Source organism: Pipra filicauda, unplaced genomic scaffold (assembly GCF_003945595.2).
Source record: "Pipra filicauda isolate LSUMZ 115617 unplaced genomic scaffold, ASM394559v2 scaffold852_size119209_pilon, whole genome shotgun sequence".
Classification (NCBI taxonomy): Eukaryota; Metazoa; Chordata; class Aves; order Passeriformes; family Pipridae; genus Pipra; species Pipra filicauda.
Genome location: NW_024105034.1, coordinates 102,994 through 119,209, shown reverse-complemented (window position 1 = coordinate 119,209; position 16,216 = coordinate 102,994). Strand labels below are relative to the sequence as shown.

The 16,216-nt window shown below is 53.9% G+C and overlaps 1 long non-coding RNA gene across 2 annotated transcripts; it reads right to left on the bottom strand.

Annotated features, from left to right (window-relative positions):
* Positions 1-9,559: 9,559 nt before the first annotated feature.
* Positions 9,560-10,783, bottom strand: LOC113983203. 2 transcript variants are annotated; one of them, XR_003539027.2, is made up of 3 exons: positions 10,690-10,783; positions 10,315-10,431; positions 9,560-9,849 (listed from the first exon to the last, which is right to left on the bottom strand). It is a non-coding gene; the product is annotated as an uncharacterized LOC113983203 (long non-coding RNA). The 2 variants fall into 2 exon arrangements; XR_003539026.2 differs by having other exon boundaries at positions 9,560-9,770.
* Between the last annotated feature and the right edge of the window lie 5,433 nt (positions 10,784-16,216).

Below are 16,216 nucleotides of genomic sequence, written 5' to 3'. Positions count from 1 at the left end.
TGTGTGTGTGTGTGTGTGAGCTTAAAAAACGCAACAAGAGCTACCTCAAATGCATTATCCTGACAAACTAGGAGAAATGTTTTAGTAACTGACCTTTGCTTAATTTCATAAATTCTGTTTGTCCTTCTTCTTGAATTAATGACTAATCTCTATTTTCTTTACTTTGGTACCTCAAATCACAGCTGGAAAGTTACGCCGGCAAATTTCCACGGGTTGTTAAATTGCTTATGGTTTAAAAGTTCATTGTCGTTGAAAGTTTTGCTATTCAAGGTTGCATATCAAAGTTTGTTTGGTTGTTGCAATTAAATAAAGTAAGTAAAAATCCAGTTATGGAAAGGTCAAAAACAATCTAGTAACGTCAAAATTAAAAAGAATAAGATTGTCATTTTACATATATCCCTTGATGTACTTTTATGTATCTTAACATCGTTGTTTACTTCTTTTTATACATTCAAGATAGATTCATAAAGGTGTTTCCAGATTCGCTTTTTTTTAGTCAACAAAAAAAGGGGAGATGTTGGAGGTGGACAAATGAAGGAAATATCGCCTCTCAAGAAGGACTACGCTATGGAAGCAAAGAGGGACTTTTATGAACTGTTGCAGAGTGTGTTTTGTGTTTAGTATTGTGTTTTCTTTATTGTAATATTCCCCTCATTGTTATACCCTACTTTTCCAGCACTTTCCCTCATGGCCCTAAACCACGTCCTCTTATTGGTTAATTTTTGGTGCAGTGCCATGTATATTTATGTTTCTCCTTATATGGTGCTTGTTTGAATGCTCCGCTTTAACTCCCCCCTTTGTTCCGGCACCTTCCCTGCCCCGCACTAGAAAAGGTGGGAGCCGTGTTGTGTTGATGCATTCCAGTAAAACCTTTTCACCTGGATGCCAGAAGCGTGTCTGCCTGCTTCCTTCGGAGCTAACCGCGTCAGGCAGGCAAGATAAGGCAAAGGAAGGGAGGGCTTCTTTGGGGAGCTGTGACCAAATCCCATCCAGGGACAGAGCTGGACTTGGAGCCTTGTTGGGGATGGGGTCCCTTGGGGTCCCTCCGTGGTGGGGCAGCTGTGCAGAGTGGGACCCAGGGGATGCGGGTGGCCCCAGGTGTGACAAAGGGAGGGTCAGGGCAGGGGATCTTCCCCTCTCTGCTCTGCTCTGGGGTTGGAGACTAGACCCGTTACGGGCCTACAGTGCTGGGAAATGGGGTGGGCTGGATCTGGGAACTGCCACACCCGAGCAATTCCCCAAGCCTAACCCTTGTCTTCGGGTGCCCAACGTTCCCCAGTGTTCCCCAGTGCCTCCAGTGACTGGAGATCCCAGTCATGTGGGGGTTCCCACTGTCCATGTCCCCCATTGTTCTCCCACCTAAAGAGGTGGGATTTTCCCAAATCACGTTCAGTGGCAGCCGCCTTCTTTCCCCACGAGGCTTGAGTGGGAGCAGGGACAACTGTGGACAGAGATGCTGGTCTGGGGCTGGGGTGCGCTCTGGGGCGTTTCAGAGGGAGAGCTCTGCGACGGGAGGGGCACCAGGACATGGGGCAATCTGGCTTTGGGGGCTCTTGGGGGATGGTTTGTGTCAGGATGAGGGGTTGGCCCCACAGGGTATCCAGCTGCTTTCAGCTCCCTGCTCGCCCCCCTTGGCACTCCCGGGTGCCTGGGCCCTTCCAGGTGACAGATGCCGGGGAAGGTGACTGGATCCATGCTGGGGACGGGATGGACTCTGTGCCAGGGCTGCCACGACTGGAATGTTGTCATGGAGGGCCCCACACTGCTCGGGAGAGACAGAGCAGGAAGGGGCCATGGTAGAATCTTCCCCAAAAAATGACCAGAAATTCACACAAATCTCCCCAAAAAATGACCAGAAACTCAAACAAATCTCCCCCAAAAATGACCAGAAAATGACCCAAAATTTCCCCAAAAAATGACCCAGAACTCACCCAAATCTCCCCCAAAAAATGACCAGAAATTCACACAAATCTGCCCAAAAAATGACCAGAAACTCAAATCTCCCCCAAAAATGACCAGAAAATGACCCAAATCTCCCCAAAAAAATGGCCCAGAACTCACCCAAATCTCCCCAAAAAATGACCAGAAAATGACCCAAAATTTCCCCAAAAAATGACCCAGAACTCACCCAAATCTCCCCCAAAAAATGACCAGAAATTCACACAAATCTCCCCAAAAAATGACCAGAAACTCAAATCTCCCCCAAAAATGACCAGAAAATGACCCAAATCTCCCCAAAAAAATGGCCCAGAACTCACCCAAATCTCCCCAAAAAATGACCAGAAACTGACCCAAAATTTCCCCAAAAAATGACACCAAGACCAAATCACCAAATCACCTCAAAAACTGACTGAAAAAAATGACCCAAAACTCACCCAAATCTCTCCAAAAAATGACCCAAAAACTCACCCAAATCTTTCCAATGACCAGAAAATGACCCAAAATCTCCCCAAAAAATGACCAGAAACTCAAACACATCTCCCCAAAAAATGACCCAAAACTGACACAGATCTCCCCCAAAAAATGGCCAGAAACTGACACAAATCTCCCCAAAAAATGACACAACGCTGACCCAAATCTCCCCCAAAAATGACCCAAAACTGACACAAATCTCCCCAAAAAATGACCAGAAACTCACCCAAAATTACCCCAAAAAATGACCCAGAACTCACCCAAATCTCCCCAAAATATGACCCAAAACACACCCAAATCACCCCCAAAAATGACCAGAAACGGACTCAAATCTCCCCAAAAAATGACCCAAAAACTGATCCAGTTCACCCCAAAAATTGATCCAGAACTGACACAAAACTGGCCCAAATCACCCCAAAAACTAACTCCAAATTGGCCCAAAATCTGACCCAAAAAATGCAAAAAAAAACCAAAACAAAAACAAAAACTGACCCAAACTGACACAAAATCACCCCCAAAAATGACCAGAAACTGACCCCAAAACCCCAAAAAACTGACACCAAGACTTACTCAAATCACCTCAAAAACTGACTCAAAACTGACCCAAATCTCCACAAAAAATTATCAGAAATTGACCCAAAATCTCCCCAAAAAATGACCCAGAACTCACCCAAATCTCCCCAAAAAATGACCCAAAACTCACACAAATCTCCCCAAAAAATGACAAGAAACGGACCCAAATCACCCCAAAAAAGGACCCAAAAACTGACCCAAATCTCTCCAAACAATGACCAGAAAATGACTCAAAATCTCCTCAAAAAATGATCCGAAAATGACCCACAATCTCCAAAAAATGACCCAAAACTGACACAAATCTACCCAAAAAATGACCAGAAACTGACTCAAATCTCCCCAAAAAATGACCCAAAAACTGATCCAATTCACCCCAAAAATTGATCCAGAACTGACACAAAACTGGCCCAAATCACCCCAAAAACTAACTCCAAATGGGCCCAAAATCTGACCAAAAAAATGCAACAACCCCCCCCCCCCAAAACTGACCCAAAATCACCCCCCAAAATGACCAGAAACTGACCCCAAAACCCCAAAAAACCGACACCAAGACTTACTCAAATCACCTCAAAAACTGACCCAAAACTGACCCAAATCTCCCCCAAAAATGACCCAAAAACTGACCTAAATCTCCCCCAAAAATGACCCAAAACTCACCCAAATCTCCCCAAAAAATGACCCAAAACTTTATTTCTTTTATTAGGAACAAATTCCTTCTTTTGCTCCCTTCTGGCCCCGCCCACGTGCCCCTATTTCATCTCTCTTTGCTTTCTTGGTTCTGGGCAGCGACTCCTCTGCCTCTTGCTGGGGCGGCAGCAGCTCCTCTCACGGCCATTAGAGGGACCCCAGAGCCATCATAGGGACCCCAGAGCCCCTATAGAGACCCCAGAGCCCCTATAGAGACCCCAGAGCCATCATAGGGACCACAGAGCCATCATAGGGACCCCAGAGCCCCTATAGGGACCCCAGAGTCCCTATAGGGACCCCAGAGCCACTATAGAGACCCCAGAGCCATCATAGGGACCCCAGAGCCATCATAGGGACCCCAGAGCCATCATAGGGACCCCAGAGCCATCATAGGGACCCCAGAGCCACTATAGAGACCCCAGAGCCATCATAGGGACCCCAGAGCCATCATAGGGACCCCAGAGCCATCATAGAGACCCCAGAGCCATCATAGAGACCCCAGAGCCATCATAGGGACCCCAGAGCCCCTATAGAGACCCCAGAGCCATCATAGGGACCCCAGAGCCATCATAGGGACCCCAGAGCCCCTATAGGGACCCCAGAGTCCCTATAGAGACCCCAGAGCCATCATAGGGACCCCAGAGCCACTATAGAGACCTCCGAGCCATTACAGGGACCCCAGAGCCATCATAGGGACCCCAGAGCCCCTATAGAGACCTCCGAGCCATTACAGGGACCCCAGAGCCATCATAGGGACCCCAGAGCCCCTACAGAGACCCCATTGCCATCATAGGGACCCCAGAGCCACTATAGAGACCCCAGAGCCATCATAGGAACCCCAGACCCCTATAGAGACCCCAGAGCCATCATAGGGACCCCAGAGTCCCTATAGGGACCCCAGAGCCATTACAGGGACCCCGGAGCCCCTACAGAGACCCCAGAGCCCCTACAGAGACCCCAGGCCCCTCCAGAGCCCCTTGCTGGGTCCCAGCAGCTCTTCTCCCCCCCAAACCCCCCTTTCTGGCTGCAGCTGCTTCTCTTCTCTGGCTCCCCCTTCCTTCCCCAGGGAGGTTTGCCCTGTTCTTTGGCCAGGCTCCAGCTGCAGCTCAAGGGCAAAGCTGCAACTACAATTCCCCTTTTGGGTTTTCACTGGAAAAACAAAGGCTTGGGCCAAACTCTGCCCAGGCACTCGCTGAACACGAGACATCAAACAGGGCACACAGAATAAAATGCACCAAACTCTAAATCCTGTTACAATGACTGTCCACCCCAACCTAGCACTGACATTAAAAACATCCAACCAATCACAAAGACCTCCAACCATCCCTTAGATAGAGAAAAGCACACCAGGAACGAATGCAAAAAGAAAAATTCCAAACAATGCTCAATTAAATAACCATGGACTGATAGAAAACATGGTTAGTGAACTTAAACCACTTCACTTCTTCCCATTATTCTCTATCAGAAATTAACCTTATTTAAGTTCTCCTTTTAACATTTCATTAAAACTGACTGAAGGCTGGGGGGGATCTGGGAGCCAAATCCCAAGGGATCCAGCCCAGCTCTGCACACACACACCCATTTCCAGCTGGTCACAGCTCCCGGGGGCCACCACCACTCACCACATTTGCACCCAAACACCCCTCTGAGCTCATGGCACTGGGTTTGAGGGACTAAGAAATGATCAGGCTGGTGCTTTGCCCTCAGAGGAGTAAGATCCAATGATGCATTTCTATTTTCATGACAATATAACCTGTAAAACACAAACATATTTCTGCTTCATGTGCAATTTAAAATTCAAAGACACAGAAACACTCCTCTAGTTCAAAGGGAAATACACACTCCTATCTCTAAAGCCAAACACACATTTCCCCGTGCTAATGGGCTTTGGACTTCAAAGAGAACCTGCCAGTAGTCCCTGCAAAAACTTCAAGAACTGTCAAAATACAAAACCTCTCCTTCTCCCCCCCGTTTGTGCTGCAGCTGAAACCAATTTGGGCTATTTAGGTAAACAACTTCCAAAACCAGTTCGTAAGGTTATCTCCTGAACTTGGCTTTCCTCACTCCCCCCCTTTGTTTAGGAGTTTATTCACAGGAAAATCATCTCTTTCTAAATGTGTAGCATTCCAAATTTCACTTGAAACAACTGTAAGAATGTCTTCAAAACACAGTTGGCACTTCAAAGGTGTATAAAATTTAAGACAAATAGCAAATAAAATAAGTACTTAGTGATACCAAAACCACACTGAGCTTAGGATGTTCTCAAAAACCAGAGTCCACTTCCAAGTGAAGCTGTTGCTACTCCCCTCCCTGGGCACTGTTCAAGGAAAGCCCAGCACAGGAAACAAGAAGTACCACAGGCTCCTTTTTAAACATCAAAGCTGCCAGGACAGTCCCTGGAAATGGAATTCAGTAACAGCTTTTAGGCACTCTCAGATTCACATTTATTGCAATAGTTCATGACTTTCTTTCTTAAATCATATCTCAGGATTTCCCTGAATTATCACAGTGGAGGAAACAAACCTTCTCCTAACAGGAGCCAACCAAGCCAATGGAGAAGCAAAGCTGACAGTGTGAGCCCACCAGAGCTCTCAGCTGCTCCGGGTCACCTGCCTGGGCACTGCAGATTTGGGAGCTCAGAGCTGGCTCTCCCTGCCAGGGCCGTGGCTGGAGGGGGAGCAGATAAAGGGCAGGAACACCTTTGGCCTAAGCTGCTGCTCTCTTGAACTTCAGCAGGTGCTGGGGACCAGGGCAGAGTCAGAGGGGAGGAGAGCAGCTCACTTCCCAACTGAGAAAGGACAAGGACAGGAGACACTGGGAACCTGTACAGACACTGCTCCCAGCTGGGCAAATAAAGCTGGCAGCACCCTGGCATCCAAAATTGGGAGTTTCACTCCAGGGGAATAAAAAAATGGACAGTTTATTTAGAGAAGTTTCAGTGCAGAGATTTCACTTTCAGGAATGGCAAAAGAAAGTCTTTCTGGCCCTTCCTGAAAAGCCCCAAGCCAAGTCCTTGGGACTGCAGTACCCCTGTGCCAACGTGTGCCCAGCCAGAACAGCCCCTGGGAGCTGTGCCCACTGCTGACAAACCCACTGCCCACGGGCACTCCTGCCTGGACAAGGGCAGGGCCAAAGCCAGCTCTGGCCTTGAGGCAGAGGAGCACAAAGGATGGCACACTGGGGAGGAAGCAGGGCTGGCACACACAGAACCTTCCCAGAACATTTCGGGGGAATGAATTCCTGTGCTCACTGCTGATTATTGAAAAGGTCCTGCTCTGCAAACTGGGCTTGCAGAACAGTTTCATCCCTTGTGGGTCATGAACAGGATCAGTTCTGGGCTCAGTCCCAAGGACCCAGGTTTGGTTCCAAATGTCACTCGGTCCCCCTGGGACAAGAACAGTGGCACACATGGACTCAACAGCCCTGCACAAGGCCAGGAGTGGGGGGGAAATATCCTTGAGAGCACTGCTGCATTTCAAAAAGAAGTCAGTCACATCAAGTTAGTAACAAATAAAAAAGAGAAGCCAAAATAAATAACTGTAGACAGGGTACTAAGCACCTTGAGAATACCAATAAGAAAAAATAAGAATAAAGGCATCTGTTTGAAGTACAAAAGAGTTTGGGAGACACCATTTGTTTGCCATGAAGCCTTTTTGTCAATTATTTTGTTGGCTCTTCTATAGTTAGAATCCAAACCTTACCCTCCCACAAAAAGCAGAAAACCTCTTCAGAGAGTTAGGAGACGGAGTCAGTTTGGATTAATGGGCAGAATATCTCTGGAGACAAAATAAAGCAGAGAAAATAACCCCATCCTCAACAGCAGAGCTGCCTCCCCACTGCCTGCCCCTGGACACTTGCTCTGGGGGTGACCAAGTCTGAAGTCTCCTGCCTAGTCCTGGGCAATACTTCCTGGGGACCACAGCACCTCTGAGTTCCTAAAAATATCACAGGTTGGGCAAGTGCTTGGATTTGGTCTGGATTAACTCCCCCCTTCCTTTCCATGTGCTGCACTACTCATTCTAATGGTGCTTGTACTCCCTGAACCATTCCCTCACCCATCCAACCATCCCTTGTGCCCTCTCTGACAAGGACAGTGGCTCCAGGTGTTCTGCCACGCTCCCAGGGCACAGGGGGGGACTGTGGAGCCACCCTCGAGGGGGGAAACGTGCCCTGCCTGCCCTGCCCAGGGAAAGGGAACTGCCCCCAGTGTTCCCCAGCACAAGGCCCCCTTGGAAATATCCACTGCAATGGGACACTCAGGGACAGCAACAAGCACTGCACGAGGTTGCTCTGGCACAGGACCAGTTTTAGCCTCAGCTTTTCTCTGGACCACTTCACTTGGTTTGCCACCTCATCCTGCAGTCAGAACTTGCTGTCCTTGCAACCTTTCAGGGTGCCCATAAATCACAGAGGCCTCTGCTCCAGCACCCACGAGGGCCTGATCCATCTGACAGGATCCATTTTCCAAGGAATTCAAAGCTCCACCTGAGGACCAGGGTCTTTTCTCACCCATCCCTGTGCTGGAGCTTGGCCTCCATCTCACTCTGCTTTCAGTTCCCTCCATGGTTGAACACTGGCAGCCCTGGCCCTGGGTGGAGCTGGGCATCCTGATCCCATCCCTCCTGGCCCCGGAACCGCTGGCTCAGCAATGGGGGGCCCTCCCTTGCCAAGGGCACGGTCCCGTCGGGGCTCACGGGGGGAGCAGGAGGTCGAAGGGCTCCAGCCCTGCTGCTACAACCTTCCAGCACTACAGCCAACAGAGGAGCCTCTCCAGCCCTGCCTCCCAAGGCATCCTGAACAAACCCAGCCCAGCTCCACAGGACAAACTGCTCCTTGTCTGCCCAGTCCAGTCTAACCCCAGAGGCTCCCAGGTCATGCAGGACAACTGCCCAGGGGATCAGAGACTCCAGTCCATCTCTTCCTAGCACAGGTTTGGGTGAGTTTGGCAAATAGAAACTGAGGAATTACCCAATATTTTCCCAGTTTAACCCCTGTCACACCAATCACCTTAACAGTGCCAGTCCTTCATTCTCCCTCTCTTGGGTTAAGGACTGAGGAAGTTGGACCTGTGTCTCAGGTGCAAACCAAATGCTGGGGACTGGAACACACACCTGGCACTCCTGCAGCTCTCACAGTCACATTCCAGAGAAAACAGCCAATTGGACCCTCACTGCTCATTTCTTAATCCCAATCCCACACTTCTTTGGCACTTGGAGCACCACTTTTATCACCCAATTCCAGCCCATTAGAGAGCTCCATGTCTAGCAGGGACAGGGACCCCTGGGATACTCTCAGCAATGCCTGAATCCATGGCAGGGACCTTGCTTTGAGCTCCCCAGGGCCGGGCACCCCGAGGATCTCCCCGAAGAATCCTTTCGGTGCGCGCTGGAGTCCTCGGGGTGCCCCAACCCGGGGGGCACCCACAGCACTGTCCCTCCAGGGGGGCCAAGTTGGTCCTAAACTGCAGGGGGATCTTGCCTGTGTCCCAGACTGGTCCGGGGATCTGAGGCCCTTCCCGAGAAAATCTCGGTGCCGGCGTGAAGGGCCAGAGATCCCTTGGAGCCACGGGAGAGCAGGCACAGAGTCCCTCCTGGGGGGCAATTCTGCTGCCTGAAATCAGCTCTTCAGAGAAACCTCTAAGACTCAGCTGGTGAGTTTTAGAAGCCACGCATTCCTACACACTGTGAGATATTTTAAGGCTTTACTGACTGAAAAGCATAAAGCTTTTATCATGGACACCTGACCTCCCACAGACAGCTCCTTTCCCCTTTCAGTACAAAATTAGTTTCATGGAATCACTCAATAGGAAGTGCCCAGGAACCCCAGATTGTTCTTTCCAGAAGAGAAAATAAACAGAGGGAAGGAGCTTTGCACAAGTGTAACAGACTCCAGAACAGACCTGACTTTAGTTTTACCCTTTGTGTTCAAATATTCCATAGAAAAGCTCCAGCAGGAGAGCTGGCACATTCCCAAGAGTATCCTGAAAGTCCCTCTCACAAGAGCTGTAGGAAAATCGCAGTTGTGCCAGTCCCTTGTGCCTGCAGATGCCTGGGGATCCTCTCCATCCACCTCGTGCTCTCCCAACAGCAGAAAGGGTGCTGAGACAGGAGGAAGGAAACCTTTAGCATAAAGCTGGGAAGGAATCTAAAGCTTCCTTTCCTGGGAGCTTTGTGAAGTCTGCAGACGAGAAAGAAAAAATTTGCATCTCCTTTGGTACAGGTGTCAACAGAGGCTGAGACTTTTTGCCTTTTTCAGACAACTGTGCCCTTTTTGGCTCCCTGGCAGCTCCAGTGGCACCAGAACCCCCTTCCTGCACACCCATGGCTGTCACACACAGGCACCCACACACCTTTGCTCCAGCCCACACGGGGCCAACATTTCCTCACCCTGCACATCCCAAGGGCAGTATTTTTGCTACAGAGCACAGCAACCCCCCTGTCCTTGCAAACTGCCTCCCTGCAAAACAGGAATCATTTTTCCTGGACACTTCCCCCACAGTCAAGGTCTTTTCAAACTGCTGCCGTGCCACCAAACCAGGGTCCCTCCCCGCTTCTGCCTGTCCTTGCATTTAAAGGCACGGGCACATTCTACCTTCCAACAGCAAACCCAGCTCCTCCCTGGCAGTATAAGCCCTGCTCTTACCTGGACAGACTCCCGGGCTCGGCACAGCTGTGGCTCATGGAGCAGCTTCCCAAGGCCCTTCTCTCTCCCCGCAGGAAGCACAACTCGCCTCCGCACCAGGGGAAACCACGAGCCAGGCTGCAAATGGACACAGAACGAGCAAAAGGCATTAACGCAGCACAAAAAAAAACAAGTTAAAGCAGTCTTTGCCTCATAACCCTGCACGGGGAAAGGGTTTGGGATCCCAAAGCAAAACCTGAGACACCCAGAGAGCACCAGCCCCGCAGCCCTGCCACGGCTCCCCCCAGGGTTACCCGGCAGGTAACGGGCTTATCCGGCCCCCGCTGCCCAGCACAAGGCGCCCCTAAACGCCCCCCGGCTCCCCCGGTCACAAACCCAGCGGCCAAGGCGCTCTCCCCTCCGCAGCCCGGGCAGCAGCGGGGCCGCACCCTCAGCCCTCACACACAACCGCCCGCACCCGCCCCGCCGGCCCTTTATACCGCGGGCCGGCAGCGCTGCCCAATCAGCGCTCGAGCGCCTCCGCCCAATCCCAGCCCGCCCGGCCCTGCGGCCCCGCCCCGCCCGCTCAGCCCGGCCCCGCCCCTCGGCGCGGCCCCGCCCCCGTTCCCTCAGCGCGGCTCCCGCCGCCGCCGCCGCAGCCCCGGCGGGCGCTGCTGGGGCCGGGGAAGGGCGGGTGGGAGCTCCGCGGTCACGGCCCGGCCGGGAGCTCTCCCGGGACAAGGGGAGCGGGGCGGGCAGCGGGGACGGCGGCGCTCTTGGGGACGGGCAGGGCGGGGCCGGCGCGAGCCGGGGGGCGGGCCTGGGCGAGTCTAGGGGCGGGGCCGGCGCGATCCCGCGGCGCTTCGCTCTGGGCTCTGGGGCTGTTCCGGGCGGGTTTTGGGTGCGGGTTTTGGGGCACTGCGCACACCCTGCCCTGGTCACAGCCCCGCCCCAGCTCGCTGCACTCCGCGCACCCCTCGCTCAGCTCCGCGGGGATTTGTGCCTCCTCCGAAGGTGGCAAATGTCCGCAAAGCCAGTCGGGAAGCCAGAGAGCTGCAGCCCCCGGGCCCCGCCGCGGCTTCCCCGCCCTCCCCCGGCCCCTCCCGCCCGTCCCGCAGCGCCACTCCCGCGGCTGCGAACACAAGGAACGAACCCCCCAGCACAGGCCGGTCCCTCCCCGGCAGCCTCGGCAGCGCCGGGAGCGGCCGCAGCCCCCAACGCCGGGCGGGGCGCGCCGGGAGGGGCCGCGCGGGGCGGGGGCGGGTCCCGCGGCTGCGACCCCGCGGGGAAGGGACCCCCGGGCCGGCCCCGTCCGGCATCGCCGCTGGCCCTGCTCGGCCACCGCCCCTCGCCCACAGTTTTAACATTAGAGAGCCAAGTTTAATCCAGAGCCTGCAAGCTCCCAAGTGCAGGGGATTTCCATAGACTTGTTATTTTTCTCTTTTTAATGACCGCGTTGCTAAAGTCAGGGAAATACAATCAACATTCCCTAAACACCATCACTTCTACATCCACCTGTGATCAGGGGCCGAAGGGCAGCAGCCTGCCCTGGACGGGCTGCAGGGATGGTGTGAAGGCCACTGTTGCCCAGGTTTGAAGGACTCTGGCCATGATCCCCGGCCCGTGGACAGAAAGCCCAGAGCCAACGGGAACTCCAGCCAGCTGCAGGCAGATGTTACTCCGTCCCAGTTTGCGGGGGGTGGGGACGAAGGTGCCCTTCCCCGTTCGGAAGTGGAAGTTGTCCCCTGTGCAGAGCCTGCTCTGATCCTCGACCTCGTGGGAGCCAATTCCCTTGTCCCAGCCCACTTCCTGCAGAGAAGAAAGGGAAAGATTGCACATAAGGGAGACATTCTTCCCTGGGAGGGTGGGGAGGTGGCCTGGCACAGAGAAGCTGTGGCTGCCCCATCCCTGCAAGTGGCCAAGGCCAGGCTGGATGTCTATTAGAAGGTGTCCCTGCCTGTGGCAGGGGGTGGAAGGAGATGATCTCTGAGATCCTTTCCAACCCAAACCACTCCAGGATGATTCCATGCTCTCTCTCTGCATTTATTTGGCATCATTTCCTCTCAAAAACAACATCTCCAATTTAGTTGATTGCTAAAGCCATCATTTTAAAATCATCCCAGAAATAAAAAGGGACTGGAAAACACACACAAATCATTCCTGCACCCACCAAATCATTAGGAATTGGAACCCGATTCCCTCATCTCCCTCCTTGTTTTTCCTGGCTGGAAAACCTGCTGATCCCCACTGGCTATTTTTAGGCTGCTTTTCTTCCACAGCTCCTTTCCTCCCGGCTGAAACCTCCTGGCATATTCAGGGCTTACCTGGAGGGAAGCCCCTCTGAGGTATTTCCTCTCGCGGCAATTCTGTGGGATGAAGAAGTAAAAAAAGCACGTCAAGAGCTCCTTCTCCCCCCTTCCCTCGCATACACCCTCCCAGTTTGTCCTTGGCAGCTCCATCCCCCCGGCACCCGCACCCGACGCTTCGGCTCCGCTGGGAAAGGGACAGCAAGTGCACAAGCAAGTCCAGTGCTGGGCAGGGGCTCCCTGGGGAACGGCACTTCAGTGCTTTAGTCCGTGGCCTTTCCTGCTGCCCTCCCTCCCGGAGGCAGAGGATGACCCGGCCCTTGTTTCTCCCACGCTCGCAGACCCAGGTCCTGCTCCTTTGGCCCCACTTTTCTTAGCAGACCCGGCATCCTTTTCCAGGGTCCCCAGGAAACTTCTGCACTTGACCCATTGCTGAGTGCAGAGCACAGGGCGAGGGAAGGACAAATTTCTCGGCACCCACCCCCTGGAATTTTCCTTCTCCGCAGCACGCTCCCGTTCCCGCTGTCTCTGGAGGTGCCCGCACGAGTCCTCCTTGTCCCAGCTCTGCCAAACTGACACACGCACAGGAGAAATAACAGGTCTTGCTTGCACAATTCCCGACCCGAACCCTTGCCTGTCCTGCCCAGAGCTGAGGGAAATCTGACGGAATATTAATAAACCACCTTTGTTAAGAGCAGTCATCAGCCCGGTCCTTCAGGCTTTGCAGGAGTTTGTAGGGAACAGACCCAAATCCCAGTCCTACCTCTAAATTTCTAACAGCTTTCCTCGGAGAGATTCTGGACAGTAACACATACAACAGAAAGAAAAGATTGCACAAGGAGTAACAGGTTTGCCATGAAGAACAGAGGTTCCTGTTCTCCCTCATCAGGCTGGGACTGTAGGACCCAGTCTTTGCCATCAAGAGACCAGAGCGTTGTCATTAAGACTTAAACCTCTCCCCCACGGGTGTTTCTCAGAGAACTGGGCCAGCACTGAGCTACTCCCATGTGCCTGCAGTGCTTTGGGGAGGGACAAGACAACCTCCCACTTCTGCTTGGAAGAGAATGAAAAGTCATTCCCCTTCTCTCTCTCTGACCCAGCATCAAAGCAGTCCTGTAGGACAACATCGGACTAGGCCTGATTCAACTGGGAAAGAAAAAAATCCTAAACAAACGAACAAAACCACTCCGAATTTCAAGGTAAAAATACACTGCCTCCTGAACAGGAGCACACAAAATGCATTGAAGCCAAACAGAAAATGACAAAGCAGAAAAAAAAAAAAGAGCCAAAAGAAATGCTCTGCCTGCCTTGATACACTCTCTGCTTGATTATTCCAAAGGGAATTCTCCTCAGATCAGAAGCAAGTATCAATCATTTTTCCTCTGTAACAAATGAACAACTTGGGTTTCTGTTGAGGGGCTGGACATGTCCAGTGAGGGTTCAGGGTCTGGTGGGTTGTTTATGGCAGATCCTGCCCGGCCCAGGCCAAAACCAACCACCTCCATTGCTGCTCCATCTCACATGGAGAATATTGATACTGAATAGAAATATTCCCCTTCCCTGCTACTCCATCCTTCCTTACACATCCGTGGAGCAGGTTTTCTTCACCCTTTGTTCCCAGCAACAGCTCTCCAGCCCGAATCCCAGCTCCCACAGACACAAACTAAACACACCTAAGGCGATGGTTCCATCAGCACCTGGAATTCCAAGCTCCCCGTTCCCTGGAATGCTCATCCCAACACTCACAGCAATCTCACCTCAGCCCACAGGCTCTCTGTCCTCAGAGGCAAACACAGCCTGCTCTGGCACCATGTTTCCTCTCACTCCTGGTCTCCTGCAAACCCCCAGGGAAATCCAATCCCTCAGACCCTGCATCCCTGGACATGAGGGGAACTGGAGTTTGACCCAGATCCCAGCGCCCTGGACAAGTGTGTTCCCAGGAGCACATGCCTGTGGCTCCATCCAGCCCATCCACCCCTCCTTTCCCCCCAGGGAGTCCCAAATCCTCCCCCAGCTCTCCTGCATCTGTCCCCCGGCCCAGCCCAGCTCCAGGCTCTCCCCCAGCGCTGTGTCAGCCCCAGCCCTGGCAGAGCTGCGAACACCCCCCAGCTCGGCCCCCCGGGCTCCTGAACCCCCAAGCCAAGGCTCAGGCTCAACCAACAGGGACCCACCTGCCCCACTCAGCACAGCCCAACCCCACAGCTCGGGGACCCCACGCTCACCCAGCCCTTCGCCCCTTCCTCTCCACCCTTCCCAGCACGGCAAGGATCAGCCTGCAGTGGGAAACAGAGCCAGTGCCCAGGGAGCAAATGCCAACAGGCAGGAGGAGAGAAACGTGTCCCTCTGACTTACCCCACCCCACGGGCAGCACCAGGTGCCCCCAGCACCGGTCGGTGGGGCTGGAGCCTGTTGCTTTGGCTGCTCACACCCCATCACATATGGCATTGCTGGACCCAAGTCAATGATTTTCCCTGTCCTGAAAGAGAGGAGAACAAGAAAATTAAGTGCACCGGGGAAGTCAAAGGCTCTTTGCTTTCACCCTTCTCTTCTGATTACTCACTACAGGCGTTTCTTCCCTAAAACCTGCTCTTACCCCCCCCCACCAACACCACCCTTCCCGCCCCCGGCCGGTCCCCGCCCCTGCCGCCTGCCGCTCTCGCCGCCCCTTCTCCTGGCGGCGGCACGCAGGTGCGAGTTTCTTCGCAGAGGCGAGAAACTTGCCTGTCGCTTCCCCTGCCCGCAGTCCCCGATGGCCGCGGGAGAGGCAGAAGAGCGGCCATGCCCCCGCCGGGTCCCGCTCACCCCGGGGACGATCTCCTGGAGAGTCCGACGTCGGATCTGCCGCCGTGGGTCGCTTCTGGGGGAGGAAGGCGGCGGCGCAGCCCCGACAGCATCTCCGGGGCACGGCGGGATCGAGCGGGGCGGGGACGGGAGCGCGAGCGGGAGCGGAGCGGAGCGGCGCGGCGTGTCTGCCTGAGGTCCTCGCGCCTGCGCCGCGCGCCGCGACGCCGAGAGGGGTTTGCCTGCGCCGGTGCCTGCCGCCGCCCACGAACCTGCCGCCCGCGCCCGGCACCGCCGAGCGCCCCGCCCCGTCCCCACAGCGGGAAGCGGCGCGGCGAGACGGCGCTGCGGGCGCGGGGCAGGGGGGTCGGGTCGGGGCGGAGGTCAGGCAACAGGATAGACGCCTCTCTGAGGCAAGGGGGCCTCTCGCTGCCATCATTAGTGTGGTCTGGGCTAAGTTCTGTTTCTCGTGGCGCCATCTTTACTGTGGGCTTGACGAACTTCCGGGCCGGGGCCGCCATCTTTTTGTACGGCCTTGGAGGACTTCCGGTCAGGGCGCCGCCATTTTTCTGTACGTCCTTTTAGGACTTCCGGTCCAGGAGGGCGCCATCTTTGGTGGTGCGCCGTCGAAAACAGTCCGGTCGCTCTCTTTTTCCGGTGCTCCGGTTTACCCGGAGAACGACCCTCGCTAATTTCTACGCTTTCTCCCCAAAAATCTTCATGTTATTCCCCCCGCACACACCCCGGGAGAGACGGGAGACCACAGCTCCCGCCGTGCCGCCGGAGCCGGCCCCGAAGTCGAGCGGGGAGCGCTGCAGCGGCACAGGAGCCACTAC